The sequence below is a fragment of the Peromyscus leucopus genome, chromosome 17 (assembly GCF_004664715.2).
Source record: "Peromyscus leucopus breed LL Stock chromosome 17, UCI_PerLeu_2.1, whole genome shotgun sequence".
In the NCBI taxonomy this organism is placed as follows: domain Eukaryota; kingdom Metazoa; phylum Chordata; class Mammalia; order Rodentia; family Cricetidae; genus Peromyscus; species Peromyscus leucopus.
Genome location: NC_051077.1, coordinates 32,154,604 through 32,166,507, shown reverse-complemented (window position 1 = coordinate 32,166,507; position 11,904 = coordinate 32,154,604). Strand labels below are relative to the sequence as shown.

General features: G+C 44.6%; 1 pseudogene; it reads right to left on the bottom strand.

The window, feature by feature from the left end:
- Nucleotides 1-9,543: 9,543 nt before the first annotated feature.
- On the bottom strand, nt 9,544-10,817 carry LOC119089177 (annotated as a pseudogene).
- Nucleotides 10,818-11,904: the final 1,087 nt, after the last annotated feature.

The window sequence follows — 11,904 nt, the reverse complement described above, 5'->3', positions numbered from 1 at the left end:
GGAGGTCAAAACTTCACTTGAGCGGGAGCCATCTTGGAAGGGAGCACTAAGTAAAAATGCAGACTTACACAAGAGGACCCTCGGACTCTCACAAGCCTGCGTGCATATCATGATGCGCTCACCAGACATCTGCAGGCTACAAGACTCAGAACCTATTTATAACCCGTGTGATATGCTTACACGCCACCCTCTGTTTTTCTTCACTTTCCCTACAGTTGAACTGTAGCTGCTTTAAGGACACGAAAGGAACAGCATGTGCTTCCCTCCTTCAAGCTGGTGAGAATAGCAACAGCTAACAAGGATTCTTACAGTGAGGATGGATTTGGGGTGGGTTTAGCCTCTCGCTTGCAGAGATTCTCCTCCACATGTCAAAATGGGGCTAGGTGACTTAATGGTAAGACACTTCCCCAGCATACCAGAGGCCCTGGGTTTGATTCCCATTATTTATTAAGGTAGGCAGATATAGATATATCCATATATCCTTCTTCTTTTCTTTCTTCCTTCCTTCCTTCCTTCCTTCCTTTCTCTCTCTCTCTCTTTCTCTTTCTCTCTCTCTCCTTCCTTCCTTCCTTCCTCCCTCCCTTCCTTCCTTTCTTTCTTTTTTTTTCAGACAGGGTTTCTCTATGTAACCCTGGCTGTCCTGGACCTCACAGAGACCCACCTGCCTCTGCCACCCAAGTGCCGGGATTGAAGGCGTGTGCCACCACTGCCTGGCCAGATACCTTCTTATGTGGACGTGTTGTTTGAATGCATATACTACATCATGCAGAACGTTTACAAGGGGATAGCACTCACCTCCACCAGCCAGGAAGAAGCAAGCCGTTCACATTCCTTGTATCAGCCAACTTTTCATTACTTTAAGGAAATACCCAAGACATTTCATGAAGAGAAAAGGTTTATTGAGGTCACATTTGTGAGGCTCAAAGGCATGGTCCATGCATCAACTCTTTTTTTTTTAAATGCCAAATGCTGTTTATTGAAGGAGGGAGGAGGTCTTAATAAAGGCTTACAGTACAATGGGAGAACCCCAGAGGGCAGAAGTTCGCTACCAATGTTTTACAATCTTGCATCTAAGCTGTTAACACCCATTCCATGCATCAATTCTTGCTGGGATTAAAAAAAAGTCACATGACGGTGGAGGTACATGTGTGTGGAAGAACCCATCTTGCTAAGCAGGAAGCGAGAAAGAGAAGCTGCTGATTGGGCAGGATATTTGCCTTGTTCCAGATCTCAGCCTTAACAGTCTTGATGATGTCACTGGGCCCCATGTGGAAGGTGATGGTCCTACCTGGCAGTCTTCAAGAAGATCTTCATCCCAATGTCCACTCAGCCTCCTCCCTGAAGACAAAGAGCTACCTTAGTTACTTTTCTCACTGTGATTACAAAAGCAACTTAAGAAAGGAGGGTTTTTTTTTTGTTGTTGTTCATTTGTTTTGTTTGTTTTTTAGCTTCAAGTTCAAGGGTACAGTCTGTCATGGTGGGATAGTCAAGGACTTTAAGCAGCTGGTCCCATCAGGGCCACAGGCAGTGACAAGGTAGTCAAGTGTAATTGCTCATCTCCCTCTCTCCCTTTTCTTTGGTCCAGGACTCCAGCTTAAGGGATGGTGACCCCCACAATGGGCAGATCTTCCCACTTCAGTGGACACCCATGCCAGATAATTCCACACAGGCATGGCCAGAGTTTAACGTAATTTAGATAATCCCTCACAAGTGGGCCCGGGAGCTTGTCTCCTAGGCGATTCCATATAACCACCACTCACACCGATTTCGTTTCCTTTGGGTAGACAATCAAGCATCATTTAACAACAGAGATATGCCCTAAGAAACAGGTTACGTGAGAATGCTGTCGTGTAGACATCACAGAGGAAACTCACACCTAGGAGAGGAGCTAGGAAACTACTTGGCCGTGGACTGTCATGGGACCACCATTGTGTATGTGATGTTCGCTGGCGGACAGGCTATTATACAGCACATGGATGGTATGGTGGTTCTACTTTTTGTCTTCTGAAGAACATCCATACTGCTTTCCAAAATGGTTGTTGCAGTTGGATTTTTCTTTGGGAATCCAGCTCCCAAATAATGATATTGAGACTTGCTATATGAAATCTTGGCCTATAGGTTAGGCTTGTTCCTAACTAGCTCTTTTTGTTTGTTTTTTGCTTGTTTTATTATTAAAATTTTTTCATTTATTTTACATACCATCCACAGTTTCCCCTCCCTCTTCTCTTCCTGTTCCCTCCCCCCACTTCCTGTCTATATCCCCCAACCCACTCCTCCTTCCCTAACTAGCTCTTTTTTTTTTTTTTGGTTTTTCGAGACAGGGTTTCTCTGCGTAGTTTTGCGCCTTTCCTGGAGCTCACTTGGTAGCCCAGGCTGGCCTCGAACTCACAGCGATCCGCCTGGCTCTGCCTCCCGAGTGCTGGGATTAAAGGCGTGTGCCACACGCCGGCGATTTTTTTTTTTTTTTTTTTTTTTTTTTTTTTTTTTTTTTTCGAGACAGGGTTTCTCTGTGTAGCTTTGTGCCTTTTCCTGGAACTCACTTGGTAGCCCAGGCTGGCCTCGAACTCACAGAGATCCGCCTGGCTCTGCCTCCCGAGTGCTGGGATTAAAGGCGTGCGCCACCACCGCCCGGCCCCTAACTAGCTCTTACAACTTAAATTAACCCATTTATATTAATCTATGTTCTGCCACGTGGCGTTACTTCTCTTCCATCTGGCACATCCGGCTTCTTTTCCATGTCTCCTCCTTTCTTCTTCCCAGAGCTCTCTCTACCTGGAAGTCCCGCCTATACCTCCTGCCTAGCTATTGGCCATTCAGCTTTTTATTACACAATCACAGCAATATACCCTCACACAGTGTATAAATATCCCACAACAGGTTGTACCAATTTACGTTCTGTACAAAGGGTTCCCCCCCCCACGTGTGTTTGCCAACAGTTATCTCTTATCATTTTGATAATCATTGGAAAAGGTGTATTTGATGTGTTTTTCTTTGATCATTAGCGATGCTGGGCATATTTGTATACAACCTAACTTTTGTCTGTCTTCTTCAGGGAAACATCTACTCAGACCCTTTGCTCATATTTGAATTGGGTTGTTTATTTATTTATTTATTTATTTTTGGTTTATTTTGGGTTTCTCTGTGCAGTTTTGGTGCCTGTCCTGTACATAATTAAAATCTTGTAACAACAACAAACAAAAAAACCAAACCAAACCAAAACAAAAAACCACAGAATGTATGGATTCTCTTGAAAATGTGAGTCAAACACGGGGCGGTGGTGGTGCGTTCCTTTAATCTCAGCACTTGGGAGGTGCGGTAGCGGTAGGCGGGTCTCTGAATTGGAGGTTAGGCTGGTTGACAAAGTGAGCTCCAGGGCTAAAAACTGAGGAAGAAACTAAGACATTACATGTTCATGGCTGAGCCCAAGACATTTAACATTAGTTAAAAGTGATGGTTAGAGGTAGGTCTTCCTATGATTCCTTGCTTCCGTAAATAATAGATAGCACACACTAAGAACATCAGCTCCTTTATATACATTTCTAAGGCTAGCCCATAAACTCTGTTAGAAAGGTATTCCAAGGAAAACATTTACATTATTTTCCCATCATCTCCCATGTGTATCTAATTTTTTTCCTTTCTTGCTTTTTTTTATTTTTTATTTATTTATTTATTTATTTATTTTGGTTTTTCAAGATAGGGTTTCTCTGTGTAGCTTTGTGCCTTTCCTGGAACTCACTCTGTAGACCAGGCTGGTCTCTAACTCAGAGGTCCGCCTGCCTCTGCCTCCGAGTGCTGGGATTAAAGGCATGTGTGCCACCACCGCCTAGTCCAGCTTCTTTTTTTTGTTTGTTTTTAAGACAGCGTCTCACTATGTTCCCCTGACTGGCCTGGAACTCATGGAGATCTGGGATAAAAGGTGTTCGTCCCCACACTCTCCCCGTGCATCCTTCTGCCTTGCCTCACCACTGACGAGGCCCAGACACTTGTCAGCTTGCACTGACCAGCTGACCTCCCTACCCTCTTACCTTGTCCAGCCCCAGTTGTTGCTTGAATTAGCACTGAAAAACAAACAAACAAACACCAATGAAATCATTCTTTTTAGAAGCTTTGGTGGCTCCGTTTTTCTTCTGAATATTTAGTATTTACTGTTGGGTCCAAAGGAAACTGATTCCAAAAGACAGTCCATAGGTGTAGAAAGGAGCTCACCCTGGACTCTGGGAGGATTCCTGGTGGCTAGATCAGAGGCAGCATTCTTCAGGAACTTGTGAAACCGGTTTCCATCTGCCAAAAGGAGTCATTTCCCTCAGCTCTGGCCGAGGGGGCCCGTGGCGCCTATTAGCATACCAAAGCTCACGCTGGTCTCCAGGCCACTCAGTGTCACAAGGACCTGCTACCTCCTTCCAGCTCCAGGCCAGCATCTCAGCCCCTCTCACCTCCTCCCCACTCTTCCTCTAGCTCACTTCCCTCCCCGCAGCCACCCAGTGTCCTTGTAACCCAAGCTAGCTGTTCTTACTACAGAGAACTCCGTTCTCTGCACCCTGCCATCCTCCCCCCCCCAGATAGCCCTGACCGCTCTGTCTGCTGGCCACGTCCAGTCTACTACCCTAAGAAGACAAAATGAAAGAATTTGACTCTTTTCCTGAAAATATCTCAAGAACTTTGTAGCATAAATATGCTACGTAGGTATAGAAATATTCTTCAAATCTTTTTTTAAAGGTTTGTTTTGTTTTATATGTATAAATGTTTTGCTTGTGTGTGTGTGTGTGTGTGTGTGTGTGTGTGTGTGTGTACTACTCGTGTGCCTGGTGTCATCCGAGGTCCGAAGGGATCAGTTCCTCTGGAATTGGAGTTATGGATGATTGTGAGCCACCAGGTGGGTGCTGGGAAACTCATACCACGAGATACATTATTACCAAATTTTCTGTAATACACAACTTGCCCACACACCATTTACATCAAACGTGGGTATGTGGCTTGCTGTGACAAGTGAATGGAACTAATGTTTGCTCCTTCAAAAGAGGCTCTTCACTGAGGGAAGTTCGAACAGAAAACTGAAGTAGAGGTAAATCAAGAAATCCTGAATGAACTGCTAAGAAACACTCCACCGAGCGGTGGTGGTGGCGGCGGCGGCGGCGGCGGCGGCGGCGCACGCCTTTAACCCCAGCACTCGGGAGGCAGAGGCAGGCGGATCTCTGTGAGTTTGAGGCCAGCCTGGTCTACAAAGTGAGTTCCAGGAAAGGCGCAAAGCTTCGCAGAGAAACCCTGTCTTGAAAAACCAAAAAAAAAAAAGAAGCACAGACTCCACTTTGGTGAATATTTTAAGGAGTGGTGTCACGGAAAGAGGGTTCTTTTGCCGAGCTATTCAGTGGCCTCAGGGAAACATTTCCTTTAAAAAAAAAAAAATAACCTTTTAAAGATTTTTTTTTTAATGTATATAAGTGTTTCCCTGAATGTATTATTGTGTGCTACATCTATACTGGGTGCCCAAGGAGGTCAGAAGAGGGAATCAGATGCCCTGGGACTGAAGTTAGCAGTGACGGGGAGCCACCATGTGGGTGCTGGGAACCGAACCCAGGTCCTCTGCAGGAGCGGCAGGTGCTCTTAGCCACGGAGCCATCTCCCCAGCCCTGGACGCACTTCCTCTACGACATTCTCCTCTTGGTTCTGCACCTCCAGAAACTTCACCTTCCCAGTAAGACTGGTTGATGGACACGCGGGGAGAATGGCCCTTGCTGACGTAGTTCAGAAGGGGACCCGGATACATCATCATCATTTCCGTTTAGGAGACACCAATCTCCTTCGCATTGGTCAAAGCTTCCTTCCCGGTTCCTATTGTGTGGAGAGCGTATGTATTCTTCTCAAACAAGATCTCAGAAACTCATGGTAAAAAATCTCTGGGTGAATGTGGAAAGATGAAGGGAATATACAGCTCAGCTCCCAGAGCTGGGACACAAGGTGTGATTAGTGGAAATCGCTCGGCTGTGTGTATCAAAGGCATCAGTCTTCTGCTGTACAGGGCCGATTCTTTCCCCATTCCTCCTCACAGACTGCCCCCTTTCCGCCTGAGTTCTGCTGTCTACCCCTCACCGACACTCTTCTTTCTTATATCTACAGCAAGACTCTGCTAGCGATCTGTTAGACTCCGTTGGATATTTATTTCTTCTTTTTGTTCCTGGCAGATCTTTCAGTTCTCAGTTTAAAGGCATAGTAAAAAATGGTTGTTTGTGTTGCAAGATATTTGATCACACTGTGAAACTCTGAGACTGTGTTAATAACATTAACCTTGGGGCCTGGAGAGATGGCTGAGAGGAAAGAGCACTGGTTGTTCTTCCAGACGACCTGGGTTCAAGTCCCAGCACCCACGTGGCAGGTCACAACTATATGTAACTCCAGACCCAGACACCCTTTTCTGATCTCTTCAGAGACCAGGCACGTGGTACACAGACATACATGCAGACAAAATATCCATACACATTAAATAAATAAACGACTTAAAATATATACATATGTAAATCCTCAAAGGTAACAAACCAGAGAAAGAGCATGAATGCTCATCACTAAATCACCAGTCTGCATGGGCGAGCTGCCAAAAAAAAATTAACTTGGATTGGGTGGGAGGGCAGGTAGGTGGGGTGGAGCCAGTGACTAGTTGACAAGAATTAGCCATAGAGGGTATAGAGGACCTGGGAAGATGGATAGAGAGCCACACAGGAACAAGTAGGGAGGAACTTAGATATAGTAAACTTTCTCTTCAGGACCACCAGCCCTCAAATAACGACATGGAGGCTTCTTACTAATTATGAAAGCTTGGCCATTAGCTTAGGCTTGTCCTACTAGCTCTTATAACTTGAATTAACCTGCCTTTATTTTATTTTATTTTATTTTATTTTGGTTTTTCGAGACAGGGTTTCTCTGTGTAGCTTTGCGCCTTTCCTGGAACTCACTTGGTAGCCCAGGCTGGCCTCGAACTCACAGAGATCCGCCTGCCTCTGCCTCCCAAATGCTGGGATTAAAGGTGTGAGCCACCACTGCCTGACATTAACCTGCCTTTATTAGTCTACATTCTACCACATGGCTTGTTTACCTCTACTCTGTACCATATGTCCGACCTCTTCCAAGCCTCGCTGACATCTCCTCTGGGTTTTAATTCTTCTTCTCTCCCTATTCCTCTTTTTTCCCCAGAAGTCCTGCCTAGCTATTGACCATTTAGCTCTTTATTAAACCAATCAGAAGGCACCTTAGGCAGAGATTCATCTCTATAGTGTAAACAAATATTCCGCAATGCTTAGAGATTTGTGGGCTTTTGGTTTGGGACTATGTGAAGAGACACTCTCTTGATGCATCTCTGGCCAAAAAGGAAGGTGAGCTGGCTGCTTCTCAGCTTCTCTGATCTAGCAGGTTTTCACCCCAATATTTGACTCCTACGTCTTTATTATTAAACAGAATAACTTAGATAAAAACAACATGTTTGTAGCTAGACAGATTGTTGTCCAAGTAGGCTTTCCTACTTACAAGCTGTATGTTTCTTAGCTATTTTAAGCTTTGTATTTTGAACTATAAAACAAAACAAAACAAAGAACCAAAAATAAAATCTTCTAGGGCAATTAGAAGAAAAATATGTAATTCTAACCTAGTTAACACACACACACAGTAAGATTTCATTACTTTATATTCCTATAAAACTGTAATTATGGCCGGGCGTTGGTGGCGCACGCCTTTAATCCCAGCACTCGGGAGGCAGAGCCAGGCGGATCTCTGTGAGTTCGAGGCCAGCCTGGGCTACCAAGTGAGCTCCAGGAAAGGCGCAAAGCTACACAGAGAAACCCTGTCTCGAAAAACCAAAAAAAAAAAAAAAAACAAAAAAACAAAACCCCCCCCCAAAAAAAACTGTAATTATGTTTAATAAACCTGATAGTAGGCTGGATGCTTGTGCACCATTACAAGCCTCTGTGGAACTCCAACTTATCGATTCATGCTTTTCCCTTTTCTTCTCCCTTCTGGTATTCTCATAAATCTTAGTTTTGTGTTGAAGCTAGAGATTTTCTGAGACTCGGGTAGCTCTTGATATTGACAGAAAGCTTCGTTTCTTAGCCTCCACCTGTAATTATGAAGCCTCTTATCTTCACAACTGGATGCTTCCTGAAGTACTCTTTCCACGAGCTCAACGTTCCCAGCAAGGGCTTATGAAGGCTCTTGAGTGTGTACCAGGTGGAGAGATGAACCTTCAGCTCTCCAGCACCATTGTTAAGTTTCCCACTGATGTTTCTCGAGGACAGTTCATGCCGCTCTCTGTCTGTCTAGCTGAGGTCTCTACACAGCCCACATCTGGCCACACCCACACCCACACCCACACCCACCCTACAACTCCGATGGGTTTCCTTCACATCTGCTTGGTTTCTGGCCCTCCTTTCCTGGACAAAAATCCTTTCCTTGCTTCCTTTCATATAAATCTTACACTTCCTTTAAGTCCCTATTATGGGCTTTGGTCCCTAAGACTTTCCAAGATTGAGCAAATCACAAACCTATACAATTAAATTTTGCCTTGAAAATATTTTTTTTTTTTGGGAGGCAGGTAAATGGGTCACATCTTCTCAGCCCCACGATAAAATAACTGTCTCCCTAATTTGTTGTATCTGTTTGTCTCCAAGCCTAAGTCCGCCCAAGGCAAACAGTGGGACCTTACGTGCTGAAGCAAATTACTGTTGGAATTATCAGGAGACCCTGGAACTGACTGTCACCAAAAACTTCTCGGGACACCAAAAGGTTTCACCTTAGTCTGTGGAAAATACCTGTGCTTAACTGAGAAGTACTCCACATAGGGTTAATTTTGCTTTTAAAAAAATGTACATTTAGGTTTTTTTAAATGTTTTTATTTATTCTTTGAGAATTTCATACAGAAATTTCATATTTTGATCATCATATTCTTTCCTCCTCCCCAATCTTCCCAGATCCCCATGCACCTCTCTATCCACTCAACTGCCTGTTTTCTCTCTCTCTCTCTCTCTCTCTCTCTCTCTCTCTCTTTCTCAAATGATCAATCCAAAGCTGCCCTTTATAATGGGGTATATTTGGAAATTACAAGAGTCGGGAGGCCACAAAAAAAGCCTGTACAGAAATCTCGTTTAAGCAAATGAATAACTTATGGATAACCCTCTATTAAGTACATTGGGAGCAACACAGTTTGGTAGCCTGTAAACCTGCAGGCATCAGCTAACCAAATTTTCATCAGTTGATGTGTGCTGAATGACAGTTCCAGGAACTGCCTCAGTCTTCCTCCACAAGCTTTTGACTTGCTTCCAAGGATGACTTCAGTGAAGATGTCAGTAAGGTCCATGACCTCTAGGGCCCAATGTCATCAACTCAGGCAGCAGCAGGACCCTGAAAAACCCTAGGGATGCTTGCAGTCACGTCTCATCGGTGAGGACCAACTCTGGAGGTCTAAAGGAAGTGTTCTTTTTGCTTCTAATCAAGAAGGGCAGGTTGCCTGATTTACACTCCAAATTGAGTCAGCTCCCCAGTCTCAAAAGTCAACCATCCTCTCCATCAGGAAACTTCATCATGAGACTGCAGATATACTGGCTTGGAAAGTTTTCTCAGTTTCTCCTGGATTTGAAGTCTCCAGCCTCCTGGTGGGGTGAGAGCCATTGGAGACAGATGAACTGATCTTGGGTCAAGAATCTGGTATTGGGGCTGGAGAGATGGCTCAGGAATTAAGAGCACTGGCTGTTCTTCCAGAAGTCCTGAGTTCAATTCCCAGTAACTACATAGTGGCTCACAACCATCTGTAATGACAACTGGTGCCCTCATCCAGCCTGCAGGATTACATGCAGGCAGAACACTGTATATGCAATAAATAATTCTTAAAAAAAAAAAAAAAAAAAGAATCTGGTATTGCAGTCCAATCTCAATGCTGGCTGTGCATTCATCCATACACTGTTTAATCAGGTCTGGGGCTGAGAGATTTTTGTTTTTCTGGAACAGTGTTCTGGCTTCATTTAGTATGTACTGTTTTCCTTTGATGGTGTCCTCCACCTGCCTGATGCTGCCTGCCACTTTGGTGCAAGCCTGAGAATGCTCCAGCAGAAGCCAAGGACTTCTTATTGGAGCCGGCTTCAGACGTCCTCGCGTACGTCATGACGTCACCCTCCTCCCTTTCTCTTTCTTAAAAACAAACGACTGGCCAGGCATAGTATTGAACACCTTTATTCCCAGCACTTGGGAAGCAGAGGCAGGCTGATCTCTGGGAGTTTGAGAACGGCCTGGTCTACATAGTGAGTTCCAGGACAGCCAGAGCTACACAGCAGGACCCTTTCTCTAAAAAACAAACAACAACAAGTCTGTGGAGTCCGGTTTAAGTTGGCCAGCTATTCCTGAGCACGGGGCCTACACTGGCGTGTGGTTGAGACACCCAAGTTTCACTCCATTGAAGAAAACTACCTCCCCTCCCTCGCCAGAAGGAATTGATAATTTGCATATATTATCAATTGATAAATTACAGATAGCTTCTTGGGTGCAAGTGGGATTTTGTGCTGGGTTCTTCTCCTCCATGCTGGGCTTATTTTTTTCTGGCTTGAACTTATACATACTGTCACAATCTCTGTAAGTTCACGTGTGTATCAGCCTGATGTGTCTGGAAAATGCAATTTCCTTGAAGTCATCCATTACCTCTGGCTCTTATATAGTCTTTTGGGCTACTCTTCGGCATAGGTCCTAAGCCTAGAGGGGAGGGGTATGATATAGACATCTGTTTAGGACTGAGCACTCCAAAGCCACTCACCTTCGGTTGTACAGTTGAGGGCCTCTGTGTCACTTACCATCTCCTGCAAGAAGCAGATTCTCTGTTGAGGGTTGAGCAATGCGCCAACCTGAGGCTCTGGTTGGAACTTATATTTGTTTTTTAAAAGCCGTCCTTCTCAAGAAGAGTCTAGCCGAGATCGGAAGAGATGGCTCATCATTTAAGAGTACTTGCTGCTCTTCCAGAGGTCTGGGACTCAGTTCCTAGCTCCCACATGGTGGTTCACAACCTTCTGTAACTCCAGTTTCGGGAGATCTGATGCCCTCTTCTGGCACCTGCAGGCACTGCATGCTTGTGCACATACATACATGCAGGTGGACACTCTTTCCCATAAAATAAACATAAATAAGTCTTAAAAAAAAAAAAAAGAGTTCAGGAGCTGAAGCCACTTAAAGAATGAGTGAAATTAAAATGTGGATAGTTTAATAAGAAGCATGTCACGAAGGTGGGAAATAACAGTACATTTCCATTCCCAGATGAGCTAATGGTCTACCTTCCTGCATGTGACCCTCCCTGTCTTTTGGAACCCATCATAACTGTGTATAATATGAGAGCATGATCTTCAGTTAGTGACCACCATTTAGTTAACACCATCATTGCTTTTCTTTCTTTTTTTTTTTAAAATTATTTATTTTGTATGCAGTGTTCTGCCTGCAGGCCAGAAGAGGGCGCCAGATCTCATTACAGACGGTTGGGAGCCACCATGTGGGTGCTGGGAATTGAACTCAGGACCTCTGTAAGAACAGTCAGTGCTCTTAACCACTGAGCCATCTCCAGCCCCCATCATTGCTTTTCATATCTCAAAAATACATATGTAGCTGGGCAGTGGTGGCACATACCTTAATCCCCGCACTCGGGAGGCAGAGCCAGGCAGATCTCTGTGAGTTCGAGGCCAGCCTGGTCTATAGATTGAGATCCAGGACAGGCACCAAAACTACACAGAGAAACCCTGTCTCGAAAAAACAAACAAACAAACAAACAAAATACATATGTAATTCGAAGTGTAAATCAGCTGAATGGTTTGTTTGTTAATAGAAATGTAAAGATCAAGGGGCTGGAGAGATGGCTCAGGGGTTAAGAGCACTGGCTGCTCTTCAGAGATCCTGAGT